The sequence below is a fragment of the Pipistrellus kuhlii genome, unplaced genomic scaffold (genome assembly GCF_014108245.1).
Source record: "Pipistrellus kuhlii isolate mPipKuh1 unplaced genomic scaffold, mPipKuh1.p scaffold_m20_p_3, whole genome shotgun sequence".
Classification (NCBI taxonomy): Eukaryota; Metazoa; Chordata; class Mammalia; order Chiroptera; family Vespertilionidae; genus Pipistrellus; species Pipistrellus kuhlii.
The window spans coordinates 117,063,114-117,088,097 of record NW_023425529.1 but is presented as its reverse complement, the minus strand read 5'-3'; positions in this window follow the sequence as shown (position 1 = coordinate 117,088,097).

The following is a 24,984-nucleotide window of genomic DNA, read 5'->3' as shown; positions in this document are numbered from 1 at the left end:
TGTTATTGCTGACATGTATATCTTAAGTATTAATCCATAAATCTTTACTATTTTTACCTTAAAATTAATAATATATAATGCCTAATCAAATTAATTTCAATTTATTACTTAATCTTCAGAGTCTTAAGCAGTGTCATCATTTTATAAACAGTAGCTGCCATCATTGCCATTTTCATTATTGTAAAATCATCAAGAGACAGTCTGGGTTATGAAAATACACAAAGCTCAAGATAGGATTCTGGGGATTAATAGTATTTTAGTCTCAGACAAAAATTATGTGTATATTCATGTGTATTTACATATACCCAATATAAAACTAGGAGGCTTTCATGTTCTTATTTTTTTATAATTATGCATGTAATCACTAAGTGCTTGATGTTCTGTGAGTAGAGTGTGATCTATAAAAAACAAGTAAATCAACAATCTTCAGAAGGGAATGATCTGATAAATGATCAAATTGATTTAATAGGTGAACCCAAGTTCAGATGATTGTAGCTAATAGAATGTAGCTTTATTTCAATGAATTGAAGGTCAAGTAGCTTCCTTTAATTAGAATGTAATTGATTTAAATATTACTTAACTCTTACAAAGATACAGTTGGATACTCAGGTATCTTGATTTTATTTTGCAAAATTATAATGTACTGTAAGGGGAAAATATATGTGACTTAACATCAATCTATTAAACCTTTAAAACTCCAACATATGTTTATTGGACTTATCATGGTGATCAGTTCATTAGGCATTTAAATGTTTGTTTGTTTTTTAATATATTTTATTGATTTTAGAGAGGAAGGGAGAGGGAGAGAGAGATAGCAACATCAATGATGAGAGAGAATCATTGACTGGCTGCCTCCTGCATGCCCTTCACCGGGGATGGAGCCCACAACCCAGGCATGTGCCCTTGGCTGGAATTGAACCTGAGACCCTTCAGTCTGCAGGCTGATGCTCTATCCACTGAGCCAAACCAGCTAGGGCTATTTAAATGTTTATTTAAATATTTAAATAATGATACTGTGCAACTAAAATTAATATTGTATGTTACATAAATTTTAAATAAAAATAGATTTAATTTTAAATTAATTAAAAATAGATTATTTTTTAAAAATCAAAGGTATAATTTATGACATTGTAAAGTTATTGTCAGCATGCATTGAAAAAAACAAACAAACAGTACAGTTTAGTAGTAATTATTTAATTTCACTAACAGCCATTTTTTACCATAAATTCATTCAGTAGTTATTTATTTGGAAAACACTACTTACATATTCTAAATAGATTAGTAGACTGAAAATACAGTGTTTATGTAAATGAAATAATATTCTAGTTTCTATGACATAAAATTGACTGCAAGGAGTATCTTATTTAATCACACTTGATATTTATATTAAAAGGTTAAAATCAATTTAAGCCATCAATAATAGAATTTAAAAATTCCTGTTGTCATGCAAAATATATTATTAAGCATTCCCTATATTGTTTAGAGATAATATAAAGGTTGAATTACAACTCTACTACTCTATGCCTTATTTTCATTTTTTAGAACTATTTAACTGTGTATAAGGGTTTTATTTATAACTGTTTCTCTGGGCACACATAATGATATCATAATGGAAGAACTTTGAGTAGAAATTTATTATTTTTACTTCCCTACCTTATATACAGCCCAATAAACTTGAATTTACAGGGCTATCACATGATAATAGTAAGATTATTAAGGGTAAGTGTGTGTGTGTGTGTGTGTGTGTGTGAGTGTGTGTGTGTATTTAAAATATACATTCTTACACGGTGGAAGCTGAAATGATCAGTAAGTGCCAATATTTCTCTAGATAATTATACTGAAAAGTGAACAAAGAGTAATTATATTTTTCTTATTTTCAAAAGATAAAATGTGTATCTCATGAAGTAAATTATTATCCATTCAAAAGATAATAATTTACTTCATGAGATACACATTTTATCTTTTGAAAATAAGAGAGTCCTTTAAAACTACTTCAAAATAGGTGCTTTTTTTGCGATGTCTGGAGGAGACATTGGGGACACAAATGCAATTTGAAACATTTTATTTCTACAGCACTGATAGTCTCTGTTATTACAGCTCTTCTAACAGTTAAAGAAGATATGAAGCACTGAACTTCATGTCAACCAAAGAGAATAGCAAAACAACCCCAAAACTCAATACTATTTAGTCCAATTTGTGAACTGATTTGAGGCAGGTAATTCAGAGACTGGAAAAACTGTCTTTCATTTACGAACCAAAAAATCCAATTTAGTGCAGTTGATATCTTTACTTCAGCCAGGAAAGCTGTTCCTTCTTCATTTTAGTCTAGATTGCTACTATGTGAAGTGACAGTGGGCTTACATGCTCAGGTTGTGTATTTACTTTTTGAAAAGAACTAATACCATCATTTTCAGTTTCATTTGCATTTTCAATACTTATTGTAAAAAGGCTCAAAGCAGAAAATGGAGACAGTGATCTCATTATTTTAAATTAACTCAGCTTCACAAAGAGAAAATGATTAGTTAAATCATTAGCACATATCTAAAAATTGAGGCTGTTAGCATGTCTCCCATTCTCATATTTTGAATGAATCAAAAGCATTTATTAAAATTCATTTTGTGAATATCTTAAAATAACTGCTACACAAGTTTGAATGTCATCTTTTTTGACATATATTTTCATTTCTTCTGCTCTGTAACTGAATTTTTTGTTTCTTTTTTTTCTATCCACCCATCTATCTATCATTTCTATTTATCTATTAAAATACTGCAACAAATGAGCACTGAATAATGGAAAAATAAATTAAGATAAGAAAATTATTTAAAAACAGAAACAGAAATGAGACTTTATCTGAGCAAAGGCATCAGATAATCCAAGTGAAAGAGACATAGAAAACTTAGAAGTAGACTTTTCAAACACAGGGTTTTTGATACAGCTATATTTATTACTTACATTTTAAAATATATTTTGATATATTTTAATTCATGCACAGCTTGTTTATAAGTGATTGACTTGGGTCTTTTCTGGCATAAAATGCTATCTTTCTAATATATCTTGCATTTATTCCTTCTTTTTTATCTTTTAAATGTAGTCCAGGTCCTCCATACATTGTGGTCATTTCACATTGTTTTCTCATCAAACAGTTCATCTAACCACAATTATTTTTTTTCTCTGGAATTGTTACATTGTTTCTATAAAATCACACCTATCAATATCTCAAAGTTACTGGATATAGTATAGACTAAATTGTTTCACATTTCATTAATGTAATTCTACAGTCCAGTCAATCTAGCACTGTTTGATATTGTTAAGAGTCTTTTGTTGATCTTTTTAGATATTAGCTTCAGCAGAACCATCTTTCAAAACCAGAAATGAAGATAAATCTTATATAATAAAGAGGTAATATGAAAACTGACCCTCACACCCTCAGAAGATGGCTGCGTATGACTAGGCTGGCAGTGGGGTTAGTAAGGGACGACCAAACTACTGAATAGCAGGATGCGTGGGGTGACCAGGCTGGCAGAGGGGGGCAGTTGGGTGTGACCAGGCCAGCAGGGGGAACAGTAAGTGATGTCCAGGCAGGCAAGCAGGTGAGTGATTAGGAGCCAGCGGTCCAGAATTGTGAGAGGGATGTTCGATTGCCAATTTAGGCCTGATCCCCAAGGGGTCCTGGATTGAAGAGGGTGCAGGCTGGGCTGTGGGAATCCCCTGACCCTGACCATACACAAATTTTGTGCACCTGACCTCTAGTATATTTTTAAAGACAAACGCTTATACTTTCAAAGGAAATGTTTCAGAAATGTAAGACACTTCATAAATGTAACTAGGTATCAACTGTCAAAAGAAACAAAGAAAATAAGCAATAAAACTGTAGAATGCAGATATTTAGAACTCTTGGAGGTTCACTCATTGTTATAGCTTATTAACAAGTTAACCCATGGATATCATTGCTGTTTGGTTCTCCTATTTAGATAATGAGCTGCTTTATTTCCTATTATTGGTATAATTTTTTTTGCACTTCTAGACATGTGATTCTTAATGAATAAGATAGTCTTCATCAGCACAATTACCCCCAGACTTCCTCCGTGCGGGTCCTATTTTAATCAAAGGTATCCACAACTCACAAATAATGAGCTCAATCACTGTTGTGGTCTGACATAATAAATATGCTGTAAGATCATATATAAAAATAAAATAGGTGTTATCTTAGCATGTTTTAAGAGTAAGGTAAAATGCATTTTAAAGGTATTTGCTTATTTTATTTACTATTGACAGTGTTACAGATGTCCCCCATTTTGCCACCCTCTACCCAGCCCCTACCCCTTCAGACTGAAAGAAAATGGAAATTAGAATTTTCAAGGCATTTGACATCAGTCTATTAATAAAACCAAACACATTATATTGGAACTATGATATGCTCAGACAGGTCCTGATTGAGAATAAAAATTACTAACAAAGTATTTCCTCACATAGATATTTTATAGGATCTAGTTTTGACATCTGTACTATGAAGGAAATATAATTTCAAATTCAAGTATAAATAAAACCAACAATAACAGGTCTTATTTATTGCTGAGACAGTACTGAGCTAGATTCATTTAAACCCATTTTATCAATATCTAGACTGGTCCTGGGCTTATGATTTACTGTGAAATATCAAAGCATCAGTGAAAAAATATCTATGTCTATAAATAATTGACTTTGACTACAATATCAACCATCTCAAAGCTATATACTAATGTGAAAACATACAAATCGTGTCTGTAATTATTTTTAATATTCACCACTTCAAAACCTCAAGAGTACCAACCATTTTTGAAAACAACAGGAGAGCCCTAACCGGTTTGGCTCAATATATAGAGTGTCTGCTGTGGACTGAAGGGTTCCAGGTTTAATTCCAGTCAAGGGCATGCACCTTGGTTGTGGGCACATCTCTTGTGAGGGGTGTGCAGGAGGCAGCTGGTCCATATTTCAAACTCTCTATCCCTCTCCCTTCCTCTCTGTAAAAAATCAATAAAATATATATTTTTAAAAAGTAAAGAAAAAAGGTGGGGAGTGGGGAGGGGGAGATTAGTTTTACCTATGTAGTAGCTAAAGTTTAGTTTAAAACAAAAAGTAAACTTAATTAAATGTTCTTAAATGGCTCTGCTTCTCCAAAATGAATATAAGGAACTTGAATAAAAAATAGGTGAAGTTTATGTTTTTTTTTTTTCTGTTCCTGGCCTTAAAACAAGTGTTCCCTGGTTAGTATACATCAGTCTATATTTTATGTTTTGTGTACAAGCTCTATTATTTAGTTCGGTAATAGACAAAACTGTAAACATGACATTGTTAAGTATTCTTGACAGGGGACAATAAATATGTTAATTAGGTAAAAGTAGTCAGCTTCTGTTTATCAAGAATGTGCTTCTGAATTTTTCTCTGTAATTGTTTTTATAAACTTAGAAGCACAGTGCTAAAATAGTACATTAGCTCTCCTGCTGTCTGAAGCTCTTGTCTATTTACCCACTGATGTTCTCAATGCAAAACTCACAGAGGATTCAATAGTGTCACTAATACTCTGATGATTGGACAGACATGTAAACAAAGAACTCTAATAGGACATACTAATGGGAGGAGAAGTGGACTGCTATGGTGGTAACAGGCATGTGTCTGGATGTGGTCTGTAAAGATGTTACTGTTAAGGAGATGGCCTTTGAGATGATTCTTCAGATGAAGGATATTATGAGCAGTAAAGACATCCAGGAATACTATACATGGACTTAATAATGGGATAATCTGGGACATTTGAAATACAGAATGCATGTAGAATAGGTACAAATATATTTTAGAGAAACAATTATTTCATTGTAATCGGCTAATGAGAAAATGATCTACTTACTGAAGTATGTGTAAGACCCATTATATCTATAATAGGCCTTGAATAACAACAACAAATCTCAATACATTTATAATATAAACTACATTTTTTATTTCAAAACCTGATAGGAAGAAAATAAATAAATGAAAACACAACTAGAGACCATCTAACTTATGGATAATACCTAGTTAAATTTTAAAAAAATCTTAAAATTTTAGGAATTCATTAATATGACTCATTGCATGCACCAATCAAATAAAAACAGTGGTTCCTAAAATATCAAAATACTTTATATTGGCTGAATGGTATTTATTTTTTCTCAGGAAATAGACAAAATTATTTTATTGTGTTTTTACTGACATAGTTGATGCTAACAAGTTACCCCTGTGTCTGATTATCATTTTCTGGTGTTTGAATAGGTGATCTTTGTTTACTGGTTATCTTTGTTCTTTGTTTTTAGATAGATAGATAGATAGATAGATAGATAGATAGATAGATAGATCATTGATGATGATAGATCGCTAGATGATAGATAGATAGATAGATAGATAGATAGATAGATAGATAGATAGATATTAGATAGATGATGGATAGATATATATCCAGGTTTTATTCTTTTAATTTATTCTGTATGAGGTTATTTGACTTTTTTAGTTTGAGCACAATGCCTTTAATTTGAAAACTTTGTCATCACCAAAATGGATTTTTTTCTCTTTCACCATTTGTGATACCTGGAATGAATGGAACATCAATCTAATTTTTCATTTTATCATTGGTGACTCTGTCTTATTTTTTGTTTCCTCTTCTTTTGTTTCACTGTAATGTGCTTTGGGTAATTTTCGTGAATCTATTTTCAATGCTCTATCTCTATCTTCTGCTGATTTATCGTCTCTCTAACTCTTCCATTGAGTTTTATATTTGAACTAGTGGCCCAGTGCACAAAATTAGTGCATGGGGGAGGAAGGATCCCTCAGCCAAGCCTGCACCCTCTCCAATCTAGGACCCCACAGGGATTGGGACTAAGTCAGGAGTCAGACATCTCACTCCCAATCCAGGACTGCTGGCTCCTAACTGCTCACCTATCTGCCTGCCTGATTGCCCCTAACCACTCTACATGATGGCTTTCTTGCCCCTAAATGCCCCCCTGACAACTTGCTCACCCCCAACTGTACTCTGCCAGCTTGATCACCCCCAACTGACCCCAATTGATGGCCTGCTCACCCCCAACTGCAGCCCTGCCAGCCTGATCACCCCCAACAGCTCCCTCCCCCACCAGCCTAATCACCCACAATTGCTGTCCCATCTTGGCCTGATCACCCAAAACTGCCCTCCCCTCTTGGTCCCTAACCATCTCTACCTTGGCCCGGCCACAATGGCTTTGTCCAGAAGAATGTCTGGAAAGTCCCCTGGAAGGTCTCCCAGGCTGATTAGCATATTACCCTGTTATTAATATAGATAGTGCATAGGTAGGTGCTGGCTGGTTTGCCCTGAAGGGTGTTCCAGATCAGGGTGGGGGTACTCTTGGGGGGTAGGGCAACCTGGGCAAAAGGCCTTTGGTGGTTTACAGGCCAGCCATACCCACTTTGGGTGGGGATCCATGCTGGGGCATGGCCAGTCTGGGTGAGGGGCTGATGGCTGTTTTCAGGCTGGCCACATTCCTTTCAGGGTAGGGATCACTCCTGGGGTGCCTGGCCAGCCTGAGTGAGGGGCTGATAGCTATTTGCAGGCTGGCCACACCCCAGCAGGGACCCTCACCCTGATGGTGGCATGGCCAGCTTGGGTGAGAAGCTGAGGGCTGTTTTCAGGTCCCTCCCTAGGTGGCCATCCCAGGAGCCCAAGCTTCCTCCATCATTGGGGCAACCCAAGCCTCCAATTTGCTCTGGCCTACTCTGTGACCATGGCACACAGGCACCTCTTTCACCAGCTGGCTCAGGTGGGCAGGAAGCTTGGCTTTCTCCACTGCTGGGGATGACCCAGTTCTTCTGCCCATTCTGGCTGGCTCCATGGCTGCATCATCTTTGTCCTGTTAATTTGCATATTCACTTCTGATTGGCTGTGGGCGTTGCAGAGTGGCAGTCAATTATCATATTTTCCTTTTATTAGTATAGATTATCATAACATATTTTAAAAGTTTTAAATGAATTGTTTTGAAATACTTTTTTCATTATCATTGTTATCTCTTGATTCTTGTTAAGTTTTTAAAGGTACACTTTCATTAAAACAACTTAACATGATTATTTTATATTTATTAGATGATCAATATAAATAAAAGCTATAAAAATAATGTTTTTGTCTGATATATAACCGAACTTTATGGTGGGGACAATCTCCTTGTTTCTATGTTTATTTTGTGATTTTGACAGTGTGCTGAAGTTTTTGTTTTGTTTTGTTTTCCTCTTGAAAGAATATACATTCAGACCTTTCTAACCCAGGAATATTTTCAATTAAATTCTACCCATGAGTCCCTTCATCCACAAGGTAAGCCTGGATTTAGGACATAAACATATCTGAGAAATGACTTGTTTGTTAATGTCCTGTTAAGATACAGTCTCCAGCACCAATCCATAGGAAACCATTGAGAAGGAAGTTTTCTTTCTTTAATATATTTTATTGATTTTTTACAGAGAAGAAGGGAGAAGGATAGAGAGTTAGAAACATTGATGAGGGAGAAGCATCAATCAGCTGCCTCCTGCAACACCCCCTATTGGGGATGTGCCCACAACCAAGCAACATGCCCTATGACAGGAATCGAACCTGGGACCTTTCAGTCCACAAACCCATGCTCTATCCACTGAGCCAAACCAGTTAGGGCAAGAGAAGGGTGTTTTCTTTCTAACCTTGTATTATGGATTTTTTTTTTTTAATTTAAGTTTATGTTTATTGTAAACACTTGCCAGAAGCCAATTTCAGCATGACATAACTGTAAGAATTTCATCTAAAGGTTGATGGAATTTGGGGACTCAACAAAGGCTGAGTCACATATGTTATTGACTGCTGGAGAATGGCTAGAGGCATTTCCCAAAACCTGAAAAAGATGATTGTTTGCTGCCGGACAGCTCAGAACATCTTAATCTACTGTTATTGCCTCCCATTGGCTAAACACTTGAACAGTTGTAGGCTATCCCCCATTATGACAATGCTTTTATATCCTACCCTTTGAAGTGTATGTTTCCACCTTGCCTTAGGACAAATTGTGTTAACAAAAAGTAAAGGGTCCTGAGACAAGGAGAACTTAGCTCCTTTAACTAAAGCTCCTCTGGCCCCCAATATCTTTCAAAATCATCTTTCGTCTTTGGACTCTTATTTAATCTATTCACAGCCATTCTCCAGATTGCTGAACCCTTCTTAATGCTGGAACAAGAACCCTGGTAGTTACTGATGTCTCCATTATCCATTTGTCCACCTCCAGCCAGCCTCCACTATCCCTTTTCTCTGGCCATCGCCATACTATTGTTTGTGTCTGTAGGTTATGCATGTATGTTCTTGGGCTAATCCTTCATCATTTTTATTTACTTTTCACAAAGGGTATAAATCATTGAATCATAAATTCTGATTAGTTTTGTTAATGAAAAAAAACAAAAAAAAAACAACCGTTGTAAACTGTAAAGAATTTTTGTGAGTTTATCTGAGCCAAACTGTCGACATATGCAGGGAAGCAGAACCTCAACAGATTGAGATAATGCTCTGGAGAATGGCAGGTTACATTTCTATATTTATACATTGCAATCAAAGGAAAGGGACGTAGGTGAGTTACATGAAATTCATTGGTGATAGAATACAAAGATGGGACAGAGTGAAGTGGGGAAACCTCTGGGATAGGGTAAAACGTTAAATGATGGACATGAGCTTCTTTCACAGAGATGGATACAGGATACTCTAACGTAATTAACAGTTGACAATTAACTTGATAACAATAATAATGAGGGAATGTCTCAGGGCCATTTGTTGTGCCCTGATGGGTCAGAGGTAAAAAGGAAGTTACAAGTTACCCAGACATCTCACAGATATGTTATATCAGATGCAGGAAGGCAGATGGGCTCAGTAAAGTAGATCAAAGTTGATCTTTGTCAGGTGTAATATCTGGGACATGACTACCACTATAACCTATTTGTATTTAGATATTTAATTTTCAAACCATCTTTTGTGGTATTTTTTAGGTCTCTGAGTTTGTAAGACTGCCATACAGGCCTTCCTTGAGCTTGTCAGGTTAGCATGTGGCTCTTTTCTTTCACAGTTTTCAATTAAAATCCCAAACTTGGGTGAGCTCTAGACTTTTTCTCTTATTTTCTGGACCTGTGAAACCATGAAAATAAAAGCTCAATATACCTAGAGTTCAGCAGACACTATGAGAATAAAACCATGAATTAACCTGCAGAGTTTTATGCTAAGTGAAATGAGCCAGCCAGAGAAAGACAAATACTATATGATCTCACTCATATGTGGAATTTAATGAACATGATAATTTTATGAACAAAATAATGAGACATGGATACATGAAACAGACTAGTTGGTGTCCTAAGGGATGACTGGATAAAGAATGTGAAGGTATTAGCTCAAGAACACATATGCATATTCCATGGACACTGACAATAGTTTGGTGAAGGCCAATGGAGAGGAAGGATGAGTGGGTGGAGGTGGGCAAAGGGGAGGAAAAATAGGGACGCGTACAATAATGTCAGTGATTGAGTGTTGACCTAGGAACCAGGGAGTAATGGTTGATTTCTGGACAGGGTCCATGCCCAGGTTGCAGATTCAATTCCCGGTAGGGGGCATGCAAAAGGCAGCTGATCAATGATTATCTCTCATTATTGATGTTTCTATCTTTCCCTCTCCCTTCCTCTCGGAAATCAATAAAAATATATTTTTTAAAATGCCTTGGCCACCATTGCCAAATGGTTAGAGCATCAGCCCACCTACCAAAGGGCTGTGGGTTCCAGTCCCAGTGAGGGACACATGCCTCTTTTTCAGGATTGATCCAGAGCTCCAATTGGAGCCTGTGTGGGAGGCAACCAATCTATGTGTCTCTCTCACATGGGTGTTTCTCCTTCTCTCTCTTTTCCCCCATCTCTCTCTCCCTTCCACTCCCAAAAAATAAGATAAAATAAAAATTCCCAAGGTAGACTTAACAAATTAATTAATTAATTAAAATATTTAGAAACATAGTAAAAGCTTGTTTGAGTACTTAATTGTCTTCCCAAATTTTTAATTTCATTTGATTTAATCTCTTGTAATGATAGGTATTACTCAGATTTTTAGGTTTTTAATTTTTTCTAGGTTAGCTAATCAAAAATACTGATAGAAACTTATATATGTTTCAAATAATTCTGATCTTAATTGTACTTTTAGTGTATTTTTGTTTATGACTTAAGTTTGTGAAAATTTTTGTGAGAGCCCTAGCAATTGTATTTATATTCAACCAGTAGAAAATAGGAAAATATATTTTTAAAATATGCTTTTACTGATTTTTTACAGAGAGGAAGGGAGAGGAATAGACAGAAACATCAATAATAGGGAAACATCAATCAGCTGCCTCATGCACACCACCCCCTGGAGATGTGCCCACAATCAAATGCCCATGACCGGAATCAAACTTGGGACCTTTGAGTCCGCAGGCTGACATTCTATCCACTGGGCCAAACCGGTTTCTTCGGAAAATACATTTTAATGACATTTTTACTTCTGGTTGTTTCCAGAAAATGTACATACTATATGGAATTACTTTTTTTTTTTTTTTAAATCGAGTAACAACTAGCTACAAGTATTTTTCTATCTGATAAGTCTTCTGATTTATAATCAAAATTTAAAATAATATGGTTTGGGAAACAGTAACTATTTTATCAGTCATCAAGGATTTAAATTATATTATATTTAGCCACAGAGTATGCTTTCTTAAGCAAATCTCCATTCCTTTCTATCTCCACTTGAAGTCTGTCTAATTCTAGCTGAGTACTTCTCCATTAAAGGACTTTATTAGAAGTGACAAAAAATGGACAAACAAGACCAACTTTTCTCCTTATTTGACTTTATTCAATAATGTGCTGATACAACTTCCATTATATAACAAGCATTTTCAGGTTGCCAACAGGCAAGACTTGAGTACTTAGTACTTGCAACCTATTTGTTGCTTTTATTTCGATGTCACAAAATTTGGTTCTGCATGTACAGCACTCTACTTCTAGATGCCATTTTTTAAATCATTAGAGTCACTTATAAAATAATATAAGTTTGCATAAGATGGAAGTTACTCTTATTTAAAAAGGCAAGAGTTGGCATGCTAGCACTAGCATGTCACTTCAAAAGCACAGGAATACAGAAAGTTTTCGTGTTTCTCTACTTGGCCGAGTTTTCATTATCAAAGGGCAAAATAACTGGTGGGTTTACATACACTACAAGCAGGCTCTACTTGAAATGAGGAAGAATGAAGAATAATCTCTAATGTTAAAGAGACTGACAAAAAACTTTTAAAGACTGCTTGTTTATATATATGGGGAAGAAAGAGTTAAGAATCCAATTTACGTTCAAGAAAAGAAAGAAAGCAGATGACCGGCTTTAATGTCCTTCTAAGCATGTTAATCAGACTTCCTGGCAGGGAAACTAATGATATTTGCTAGCCAGAGTCTGTATAGATGGGACATATTTAGCAGAAGTACTTAACAGGTAGTCTGGGTTGATTATAAGATACAAACACAAAATGTATGGATTTATGGGAAATGGCTCTCTGGAAATTATCCCTGAAGTTCTATCACTTTCTGATTATAAAATGAATATGTTTCATAACTGAGATGACTCTCTTCTGTGTAAGAAATAGATGTGCGTACATCACTTAATATCACACATTTAAATACCATGGAGGGACCTAAAGAGTATTATGCTAAGCGAAATAAGCCCGTCAGAGAAAGACAAGTATCATACTGAAGAATTTCAGAAGGAAGATCAGGGTAGAGAACTGGGGGTGGAGAGATTACATAAGCAAGAAACTTATATTTGTATGTGCACAACCCAGGGACACAGATAATAAAGTGGTGAAGGCCTGGGAGGCATACCTATGGTAGGGGCAATGTGGAGGGGGTCAATGGGAAAAAAAAGACATCTCTAATATTTTCAACAATAAAGATAAATTTTAAATAAAAAATAAAGATGATTATTTTTGAATAAAATAATAAATAGTGATAGATTCTGTTGCAGAGAGAAATATCCCAGGAATCCACATTGTAAATCCTGGATAACTTTTTGCAATTCCTTGTAATTTATTACTTGAGACTTGATTTTACTAGTGAAGGTAAGATTACTGGGTAATATTCCAACTTGTCTGAGGCTAATTTGACAAGAAAATACATGATCTCATTTTCCTTGGCCAGTACTTAGTTACATATAAATACAAATTAGGTTAAATTATACTTTTATTTGGAGGGACTATGTCAGTTAAATATCATGAGTTCACATTCTACTTTAAAAAAGGGGGTAGTTAATATTAGAGGAAAACTAGAAATATATCTAATTCACTTCTAAATATGTATCCTACATAAACTGTCTTAATTATGGACCATGAATGAAAATGTTCACACATTGCAATAAATAAATATTTTGGAAATACTTAACAGTAGTGAAAATTGTTCTATTTGTTCCTTTGTCTTCTCACATGCAAATTCTCATTGGCAGCAGCTGCAGGGGTAGAGAGAACAATTCCTGTTTTTCAGCCCTGCAAACCACCGGGATTAGAGACATCAGCAGGTCCTTCATTCAGACTAGAGTCATTCTTGTTCATAGTTATCCCCAAGGGATAAAATATCTCCAGAAATGCTGTCTTATTCTTCCTTTAGTGCTTTACACAGTTGGTCACTAGCTTTGGTCCTCTGGTGACAATCATCCACTTCTAGACTAGATGATACACATCATGATGATACATCTGAAGCAATGCTGGGACTCAGGCTAATAATAGACCGAGAAGGACAGCAGGCAGCATTCAAGGTGCTGAGGCTGTGTTCCATGAACCACCTTTCTGTTCATCATGTGTAAAGCTAAGTATAATATATATAATTTGGTTCTGTTTTTATAAAGTATTTCTGTTAATCTGTAGAATAAGTATATAAAAATATTAGAGGCCCCATGTACAGATTTGTGCCCTCTTACAATCTGGTACCCCTTGTGAGATGTTGGGGAGCTGGTTTTGGCCCAATCTCTGCAGTCAATTGGCAGGTAACTTAGGCTTTTATATATTTAGAATAGAAGCCTGGTCCAGGATATTTTTTGAGCACTAAGGGTGGGGGGTGCACTTCAGTCTGGCCTGCCGCCTCTTACAGCCTGGGAGGCCCTCGGGGAGATGACCTGGTGATTAGGGGAAGGCAATGCTTCCATCACATCTCTGCTGCTGCCACTGCTGGCAGTGCAAGCCTCAGCCAGCCCTGGTTACCTGAGCCTAGTGTGGCCCTGGGCAGCCACCATCTGAGGCTTATCTGCGCCTCAGGTGTTGGGTGGGCAGCTGACATCTGAGGTTTGCCTGCTCCTTGGGCATTAGCTGGGCAGCTGACATCTGAAGCTTGCCTGTGCCTTGAGCTGGTCCTGAGTGGCTGGGGGGCTGAGGGCAGGTCTGATCACACCATGCACCTGCCACCCCCCTGGCTGGGCTGAAAGGACTGTGGGACTCTGGTGGGACTGAGGCGCCTGGGTGCCGGCATCTTGTGGCTATGGGTGCTACAATCTTTGTGATGGTGTGATGGCCAATTTGCATATTCCCTCTTTATTAGATAGTATACCTAATTAACTTAATGCAATCTATTATTTTCCCTGAGAGTTAGAATTAGGTCTTATCTTTATATTTTTTTTATTGATTTCAGAGAGGAAGGGAAAAGGAGAAAGAGATAGAAACATCGATGATGAGAGAGAATTATTAACTGGCTGCCTCCTACATGCTCCCTACTAGGGATCTAGCTGGAAACTTGGACCTGTGGCCTTGACCAGTAATCAAACCATGATCTCCTTGTTCAGAGATGGATGTTGAACCACTGAGCAACACTGGCTGAGCAGGGCTTATTTTTAAATTTTGTTGGTTTACTACATTTCCTTAATGTTTAAAATAAGTAGATGATGTAAACTAGAATCTATTTTTTTTCTGACCCTCTTAAGAAGCAAAACAGAGTGTACCTTCTGAAAACAGATTTAAGACAAATTCCTTGCAGGTAATGGTCTTAATCCACACCCATATGACATTCTAAAGATACAATAGTTTAACTAATAATATGTTATAAATTTGACAAAATTAAACATCATTTTTGAAGAGTTTCATGTTTTAAAAATCTTTATCTTACATATAGTATGCCTTTTTGTTCAAATAGCTAACCAGAAAAAAAAGAACTGCACTTCAAATTAAGCATGTTACATTCATTGAGCATTTCTTTTAAAAATAAATACTTCTCTATCAATGTCAACTCAAATATTCACAAGGTAACGTAATGTTAAAACAAAATGCTGCTAGGATTAGTTTTTGTATAACTAAGAGTGTTTCTAAAGCCAACACAATCCAGATCATCCATTAAATCTATTTTGCATTCAGCAAGCACCTTTACAATCACTTTGCAAAATACACTCTGGAAGAAGGTAAATTTTCCATCAATTAGCTACAGATTCTATAAGCCTTAAATCTCAAAGGCCTACTGCCACTTGCACCTAGACAGAACACAACAGCTGAACATTTATATTCCCTCTCCACACTTAACCAGCATATATTCATGGCAACGCAAAATGTCCAATTCTCTGCACAGTTTCAGTAGCGAAGGTGAATTGGCTCCCCTGTTTCCTTTGGCTCAAATTAATAATTAAGAGAGTTCTTCAAAACACAATATGATTAGTCATCTTTAATCAAGTGAATAGGTTGACTAATAAGAATCTGTCCAGTGATCACTCTCTGCAGAAGTTCATTAATCTATGTATACACTTGAGCCTTCCACCCAGAGAGAGGTCACTTCCATTGTCAGGGCTGCTGCCATGCTAAGTGCACCCCAAACAGGGTAAACATCCATCTTGCTTCAAGAAATGATTGTTCAGGTCCCTGGGTAACTTAGACTGCAAGCTGATCTAAGTTTGTGAAAGTCTTTCAAAATTAAAGCAAATTAATCAGGCTTTCAAATGCTTAGCATTTATCCCTTCTCAGGATGCTAGCTTCTTAAAATGAATAAAACAACAAACTAAATGTATAAAAAGTAAGTGCAGCTTTGTGTTCATCCTGACTTAACCATTTCACATTTAGAACAATGTGTATAATCTAAACATACAACAAGTTGTAGGGAGGCAGTCATGTAATGCGTCAGTTACAAAAAATTTTCTTTAAAAGAGAAAAACGTTTTACTTTTTCAACGTTACTTGTCATGTTATAACAATTGTGTAAATATGATACATTTAATTTTAAAAGCAACAATATCAAATCAGTTCAAATTAAACAATGACAAACATTAATCTTAAACTAGGAGCTCAGAAATGTATCACAGCCACAATTTCTTGGGGAAGATGCATATTAAGAAAACACAACACATTACTTCTTAGTGTCATATTTCAAATCACAGCCACATCCTGCATATAAGATATGTTTTGCACTCATTATGCAACATACCTAACAGTCTGGCCCCTAGTCCTTGCATTAAAAAAATAAATTCCATATAAATTAAATAATAAATTCCATAGGACCTAGGAAAAGTGAAAACCATATATTTCTAAATTCTCAGTGGACTAAAGGCTGCCTTCAGGTGGTGAGAGAAATAAAATAAATGTTTTTTTTTTAATGTGGCTGGTATCTTGACTTTCAGGAATTTGCTGCACCTATTTTGTGATGTTACCAATAATGCAAACTTACTTATATGCACACTATCACACTCTACCAGTTTTACTTTTCCCATTTTCAGAAATGAGAAACACAGAGCTTATTTGAGATCCTAACTTTATTAGGATGACCCAGGCAACAAATGGCACAAGCATATCCTATATAATAAAAGCCTCATATGCTAAGTGTTTTGTTGTCCAGTGATGGTCGACTGTTTAACTAGTCAAAGCATAATATGCTAATGATTTGCTAAGGCCACTCAACTATAATGTGCACTGACCACCAGGGGTCAAACAATCAACTGGTTGACCAGTCACTATGACATGCACTGACCACCAGGGGTCAGACACTCCAAACAGTAAGTTAACTTATTGCTGGGATCTGGCTGATCTGGGCTGAACAAGATGGGTCAGACACACCCTGGAGCCCTTCTGGAGCCCCTCTCAGCCTGATTGTGCATCGGTGGGATCCCTTAGCCTGGCCTGTGCCCTCTTGCAACCCAGGACCCCTTGGGTGATGTCAGAGAGCCAGTTTTAGTCTAATCCCACACTTCCCTTGGGAGGGCGCCAGATGCAGGGCTCGCAGCTGGAGAGTGTTTCTGCAGCAGCTTGGGCTCTCCTGATCAGGACTGATTTTGCAGGAGCCCACGGCAGGTGCAGTGGAGCTGGGAGGAGCTGCAGGCAGCATTGGATTGCAGGTTTTGGCCTGATCCTCACAGGCCACCTAGAGAGGTCCCACCCATGCACAAATTCATGCACAGGACCTCAAGTTTGACTATAAATCTCTTGTACATATAACTATTACATAACTAACAAATTAGTATGCTTAATATGCCACAACAAGATATTACTACAGTATAACAAACTATTTTCATCATATGTGAATCTGACAAAATGTTTCATTTCATATGAACAAAGGATTGGAGTATTTGTATTTTAGAACTTGAATTGGAAATAAATTTTATATTCTCTACATTGATGTGATATCTACATTTTGAGAACACATGAGAACCAAGAGATAGCTTTAAAAGTATAAGAAAGAAATGAACATAAGATATAACATTAGGAAATGTCCAATTCTTAAAACAAATTTTTATTGATTTTAGAGAGGAAGGGAGAAGGAGAGATAGAAACATCAAAATGAAAGACAAGGATTTATCAGCTGCCTCCTGCATGTCCCACACTGGGGATCAAGCCTGTAACCTGGGCATATGCCCTGACCAGGAATTGAACCACGACCTCCTAGTTCATGGTCATTGCTCAACCATTGAGCCCTGCTGACTGGGCAGGAAATGTTCAACATTAGAGATAAAGAACTCAGAGTTATAAATGTGTAAAAGGAAAACCAAGGGAGGAACCAAATTAAGGGAAATTAAAGATGCATTAAAGATTTACAATGGAGTTTCAAAAAGCCAAAGACATGGCTGGAACTAATGCCAGATCAAATGTGGCATTCTCAGGATAAGTTAAACAGGAAATATGGAGCCAAGAAGAATCTGGATTGGGGCGGGGGGAGGGGGGGAGGAGGAGAGGAACAGAGCGACAAGGGAATATGTGATAAAATTTGTTATTTGTAGATAATATCTCATGTAACAAATGGTTTAAGGTATTGGTGCTAGGAACATATCTATTTTAAAAGAAATAAATTTAATCACTAAGATACAAAATGATCTGAAATAAATGATGAGTGTAAAGAAGCTAAGCTGGATTTTATGAAGTACTTCAGGTATCTGAATGGGAAAGTTAGTTTTGGCTTTTACTAAATAATCTTTCACAATTTTAAATTAAAGGGTATGGTTCTTGCCTCACACCTTATCCTCCAACATTGATGGTGGTTATAAATGTTAGTAGCATAATGACGTGGGAGACTCAAAAATTTAGTTTTGTCCAGAGAATAATAAAGATTCTAAAATAAAATAGGTGAAGGCCAATATATAAAATCATGTAATATATAAGAGATCTAATTTATGCATGGCTCATTCTTACATTACAAAACTTTATATATGTATATGGGTATACTTTCTCAAAATGCAAACTTTCCTGAGCCTCTAATATCTATACACCAGTGGAACAGAAGAAGACCTAAGAAGAAACAGTAATATTAGAGTAAAATTATAGAAGAACATGGACTTGATTCTTCCCTCTTCTGTCCCTTCCTCAAGCTTTGGTCATTGTCATTAATGAGATAGCAATGCTGTAATTCTAGTCAAAATAAGATTTACCTCAGAGTTTTAGTGAATGAAATGTCTTCATCCTATTTAAAAGTATGTCAACAACAATCACTTCTTGGCCCTTTGGCTAAGATCAAGTGTAAAAGTATATCAACAAAATAAAAAAAAAAGATGATCAACTTTAGTGGCTATAGAAAATTAAAATAACAAAAAAAGAATAATTAAAAGTCTTGACAACATCAAGTTCAAGTAAGTATGTAGAGCCTGTAAAGTCTCATATAATGCTAGAGGGAGTGCAAATTGGTACAACCAATGTGGAAGACAAGGAAGTGTCTCCTAAGAGTGAATTCTAGTTATATGCTAATCTCAATGTTAGGCTAAGTATCCTATATAATAAAGAGGTAATATGCAAATTGACCATCACTCCAACACACAACATGGCTGCCCCCATGTGGTCAAAGATGGCTGCCCTATGTGGACACAAGATGGCCATCACAAGATGGCTGGCAGAGGAGGGCAGTTGTGGGCAATCAGGCTAGCAGGGGAGGGCAGTTGGGAGGGACTAGGCCTTTAAGGGAGGGCAGTTAGGGGCAATCGGGCCAGCAGGGGAGCAGTAAGCATGGATCAGACTGGCAGGGGAGTGGTTAGTAGATAATTAGGCTGGCAGGCAGAAGCAGTTAGAGGCAATCAGGTAGGCAGGTAGGTGAGCAGGTGGGAGCCATCAGTATTGGATTGTGTGAGGGATCTCTGACTGCCTGTTTAGGAATCGGGCCTAAACAGGCATTTGGACATCCCTGGAGGGGTCCCAGATTGGAGGAGGTGCAGGTTGAGCTGAGGGACACCCCCAACCCTGGGGCACAAATTGGGAATATTTATCCTGCAAACCTGAGGCAAAATATGAAAATATAATTATCACTGGATCTTTTTGAGAATAAGAAATTTCCCTTTGGTTTCTAAAAAATAAAAGTATACTAAGAACTGTATCAATTTTATCATTTTAAAACACATTCAAATGTGAATAAAATTTGAACTCTAAATTCATAATGTAGCATCATGTTAATTAATGAATACTTGCTATTAAATTAATTATAAGCATTTTAAATGTTAAAGATGAAAGTAGAAAACAATTATTAATAATAAAGGCTTTTTAACAATTAAATTTGTTATAAATCTCCATGTACATAAAATTGTTTATTCTGAGACTTAATTTACAAATATTCTACTCTATCCAATTTTGTTGTTGAAGAACACACAGATCAGGAATTAAACAAGAACTTGGCAAGTGATTTTAGAATTTGGCAAGTGATTTTAGAATTTTTAGATAACCAAGAAAACAACTTTGAAGTCTGATGACCTGTAATCCTTGAATAAAATTGACTTAACACCTAAAATTTTTTATGCAAATCATAAACAAAATTAATGGACTGAAATACATAGTAACTAACCCATACCCTCTGGTTATATAAACAGCTGGCTTATTTTTCACAGTTTATAAGCCTTGAATTTAGCTGTTCTGTTTTCTACATTTATAAATATGGTGCTTATAACATTCTCGGTAATCAAAACTAGATAGTTGTCATAAATACATGCCCCTCGGTTATGTCATATTAAGCACATAAATAATCATATTAAATACACTCAGCTATTAAAGAATGTAGAATATTCTGCCAATAATACTATATACTAAAAAAAAAATATGTAAATTATCTCAGTCATGTTTAATGTCCAAGAAAATTCTAGAACTATTTTTCTATTTAATAATTCAAAAGAAACAAAGGTGTGGCCTGAACATAGTTTATGAAAATGTGTTATATGTACTCTACACCATACATAAAATTAAAGAAACTAATTTGATCCTTCATTATTTTACTAGAGGCCCGGTGCACAAAATGTGTGCACAGGGAGGGGAGTTGTGTCGCTCAGCACAGCCTGCACCCTCTCCAATCTGGGACTCCACCAGAATCGTGCCTAAATGGGCAGCCAGACATCCGTCTCACAGTCCAGAACTACTGGCTTCCAACCACTTGCTTGCCTGCCTGCCTGATTGCCTCTAACTGCTTCTGCCTGCCAGCCTGATTACCCCTAACCACTCCCTTGCCAACCTTATCAACCCCTAACTGCTTCCCTGCCAACCTGAGTTTCCCTAACTCCCCTTCCCTGTCAGCCTGGCCCTCCCCAACTGTCCTCCCCTGCAGGCCTGGTTACCCCCAACTGCCCTCCCTGCTGGCCTGATTGCTCACAACTGACCTCCGCTGGAGGCCTGCCCCTCTCCCCACTGCCCTCTCCAGCTCGCAATCTTGTGGCAGCCATCTTGTGTCCATATGGGGGTGGCCATCTTTGCCCAAATGGGGGCAGCCATCTTGCATGTTGGAGTGATGGTCAATTTGGTCGTCCGTTTGGTTGTGAGGGTCACTTAGGCTTTTATATAGATATATTTGTCTTCTTCTCCTTCTTCCTCTTATTAAAGGATACCCTTCAACTTTTCATATAATTCTGGTTTGATGGTGATTAACTCCTTTAGCTTTTTTTTTATTTTGTCTGTAAAAATTTTTATCTGGCCTTTAATTCTAAATGATAGCTTTGATGGACAGAGTAATCTTGGTTATAGATCCTTGCTATACACCACATTGAATATTTCTTACCATTCCCTCTGGACTGCAAAGTTTCTGTTGAGAAATCAGCTGACAGTCATATGGATGCTCCCTTGAAGGTGAACTGCTTTCCTTTTGTTGCTTTTAAGATTCTCTCTTTGTCCTTAACCCTTGGCATTTTTATTATGATGTGTCTTGGTGTGGTCCTCTTTGGGTTCCTCTTGTTTGGGACACTCTGCACTTCCTGGACTTCTAAGTCTATTTCTTTCACCAGGTAGGGGAAGTTTTCTGTCATTATTTCTTCAAGTAGATATTCAATATTTGCTCTCTCTGTTTTTTCCTTCTGGCACTTTACTCTTCTGATTGGTTGATTTTTGCTTCCTCAAATTCCAAATCATTGATTTGATTATTGGAATATTCTACTATAATGTTGAAAACTGCAATCATTACTTATTAGAGGACCAGTGCAAGAATTTGTGCATGGATTGGCTCCCTCAGCCTGGCCAGTGAGTGGGGCAAATAGGGGCCATGGTAGGTTGGCAGGGGGAAGAGGCTGTGAAAGGTTAGCCATCAGGGGGAGGAGCCATGGGAGGTTGGCTGACTGGCCACCAGCCATCAGGGCTGGCTGGGCAGGGGGAGGATTTGTGGGAAGTTGGCTGGCTACCCCAATCAGGGCTACTAGGCTGGCTGACCAGGGGGAGGGACAGCAGGAGGTTTGGCCAGCCAGTCAGAGGGACCATAGGAGGTTGGCTTTGGAGCACATTGACCACCAGAGGGCAGCCCCTGCATTGAGTATCTGCCCCCTGGTGGTCAGTGTGCATCATAGCATCCAGTCAAATGGTTGTTTGGTTGTTCAATCATTTGATCTTTTAGGCTTTTATATATATAAATTTCAGTTAGTGTATGCTCAATTTCTTTTGTTTTTTGAAGGAGATTTTAACAGATTATTTGGAATATATTTGCTATATTCTTTTGCTTAGATATATGTAACTTTCATAAATATTTTTATTAAAAGTTTTTTATTGTTTAAAGTATTATATATGTCTCCTTCCCCCCCACCCCCAATAACCTCTTCCCAGTTGTTCACACTCTCCAACCCCCACACATGCCCTCACCCCCCGAGTGTCTGTGTCCATGGGTTATGCATGCATACAAGTCCTTTGGTTGATCTCTCACCTACCCACCCCCCTGTCTTCCCTCTTAAGTTGAATGATCTGTTCAGTGCTTCTATGTCTTCTAGTCTCTGGATCCACTTTAATTCATCAGTTTATGTTGTGCATTATATTCCACAAATGAGTGTGGTCGTGTGATATTTCTTTTTCTGACCAGCTTATTTTGCTTAGCATAATGCTCACCCATGTTATTGCAAATGGTGAGAGTTTCTTTTTTTACAACAGGATATTCCGTTGTGTAGATGTATCCCATTTTATAATCCACTCACCTGCTAATGGGCACTTAGGCTGTTTCCAAATCTTAGATATTGTAAATTGTGCTGCTATGAACATAGAGGTGCATATGTCCTTTCTGATAGGTGTTTCTGTTTTTTTGGATGTATTCCTAGAAGTGCAATTATTTAATTTCCAACTGGTCCTTTTTCATGTCTTTGAACTTCTCATTCAGATCCTTGAAAGTCTCACTGAGTCCCTTACAGCTCTCATTTAATTCCCTTAAAGCACTCATTAAGATCCTTGAGTAATTTTATAACCACTATTTTGAACTCTGTATTCAGTAGTTTCCTTGCTTCCATTTCATTCATTTGTAACATGTTTCTTTGTCTCAGAATTTTGGCTGCTTCCCTGTGTTTGTTTCTATGTATTAAGTAGAGCTGTTATGTCTCCTGGAATTGATAGAGTGGCCTTGTGTGTTAGGTGTCCTATAGGACCCAGAGGTCAGCCTCCCCAGGCACTGGAGCTGGGCTTTCTAGGTACTTCCCTGTGTGGGCTATTGGTTTATTGGGAGGAATTAATCTCCAGGCCAATTGGCTGTGAGGACCAGCTGAGTCTACAATGGAAGAGCTGCTGTGCAGGAGACACCTCTATAGATCAAGACTTGCTTTAGTGGGGCTTGGTGCTCACTGAGTCTGCCATTTAAGTGTGTCTCTTGTGGATATGAAGAGTTGTAATCTTATGTGGTCTGAAGCTGTACACTGGGTGTTCAGGCTCTGGAGCTTTCTGGGAGGTGCAAAATCAGCCAGTTCCTGGGACCACCTGGTAGAAGCTACAGAAATCTGCATATGACTGCTGTTTATATTGGGCTAGAAAGTACCCATGCCAAGCCTAGCTATGATGCAAGACAGGTTGATGGTAGTGACAGGTTTGTGACCTTTTATTGATAGCTTTGGCATATACTAACACCAACTGCATCTTGTTTGAGAGATTTTATCTAAGTCTGAAGCCTGAGACAGGACAGACCATTCATACGGAAAAGCCACTGCAAATATCTTGGGTGGGAGCTGCAAATTGGATGTGAAAGGGTCTCAGGAAATCACCAGGGTGGAGCAAACAGTGTAAGACAGGCTGATGGAGACTCGGATGTGGCTGCCAGTCAGTTGTGTGAATGGGGGAGGGACAATGACCCCCATGAGTACCCCTGTCTGGAAGAAAGACATCCCAAATTCCTTCCCTGATATCAGACAGTCCATTTCCTCCCCATATGTCCCAGGATTTCTCCAAATCCACAGACCAGACCTTGAGCTCAGAGGAAGTAGGACCTTATAAGTTCATGTAAAGGCCCTTTAAGAGGAATTGCTGGGTCTCCAGGAGCCTCCTTGTCACTCAGCCACAATCCCGACTTTTACAGTCCATAGTTAAGGCGACTTTTCTTCCCAGCTCTGGAGCCCTGGTCTTGGGGTCCACTGTGAGGCTGAGACCCATTGTTTCTCACTAGAGGCCTTCGAGATCTCCTCCTGATTAATATAATGCCAAATGTGGGTATCAGATTATCCTGTTCAGTGCCTCCATCCTCTTACTAGTCCAATGTACTTCTTTATTTCTCTAGTTGTAGGATTTCCATTCAGCCAGATTTCAGGTGGTTCTGAATGATGGTTGTTCTGTATTTTAGTTGTAATTTTGATGTGGTTGTGAAAGGTGGTGATGGAGTTTACCTATGCCTCCATCTTGGTTCTCTGAAACTCATTTGATATTTTAGCATGTCAGGTTATTTTTCTGATTTATGGCTATTCGGTCAATTTAAAGATTCTCCCATAAACCCACTGCATATGCTGATGTATTTTAAAATAAATTTAAGGGACTATACACTAAGTTTTCAACAACTAACCTCTTATAAAGATATATTTATGGTATATATTACTAAATATAATTCTTCTGGAGGCTGAAGTAAATATTTGTGTATTTACTTAATTACTGATATAATAAAATATTAATTATAGCATACTTCTAAAAAATTCATAACGCATCCACATTTATAAAACTATATAAATTCACTAATGTAATGTACATATTAATTCAACGTTTTTGTTTTTTTTTGAGTATTGTCTACATGGAATTGTCTTAACCTGTGTGGAATAGAACTGTCAGCCAATGGCCTACTGGCC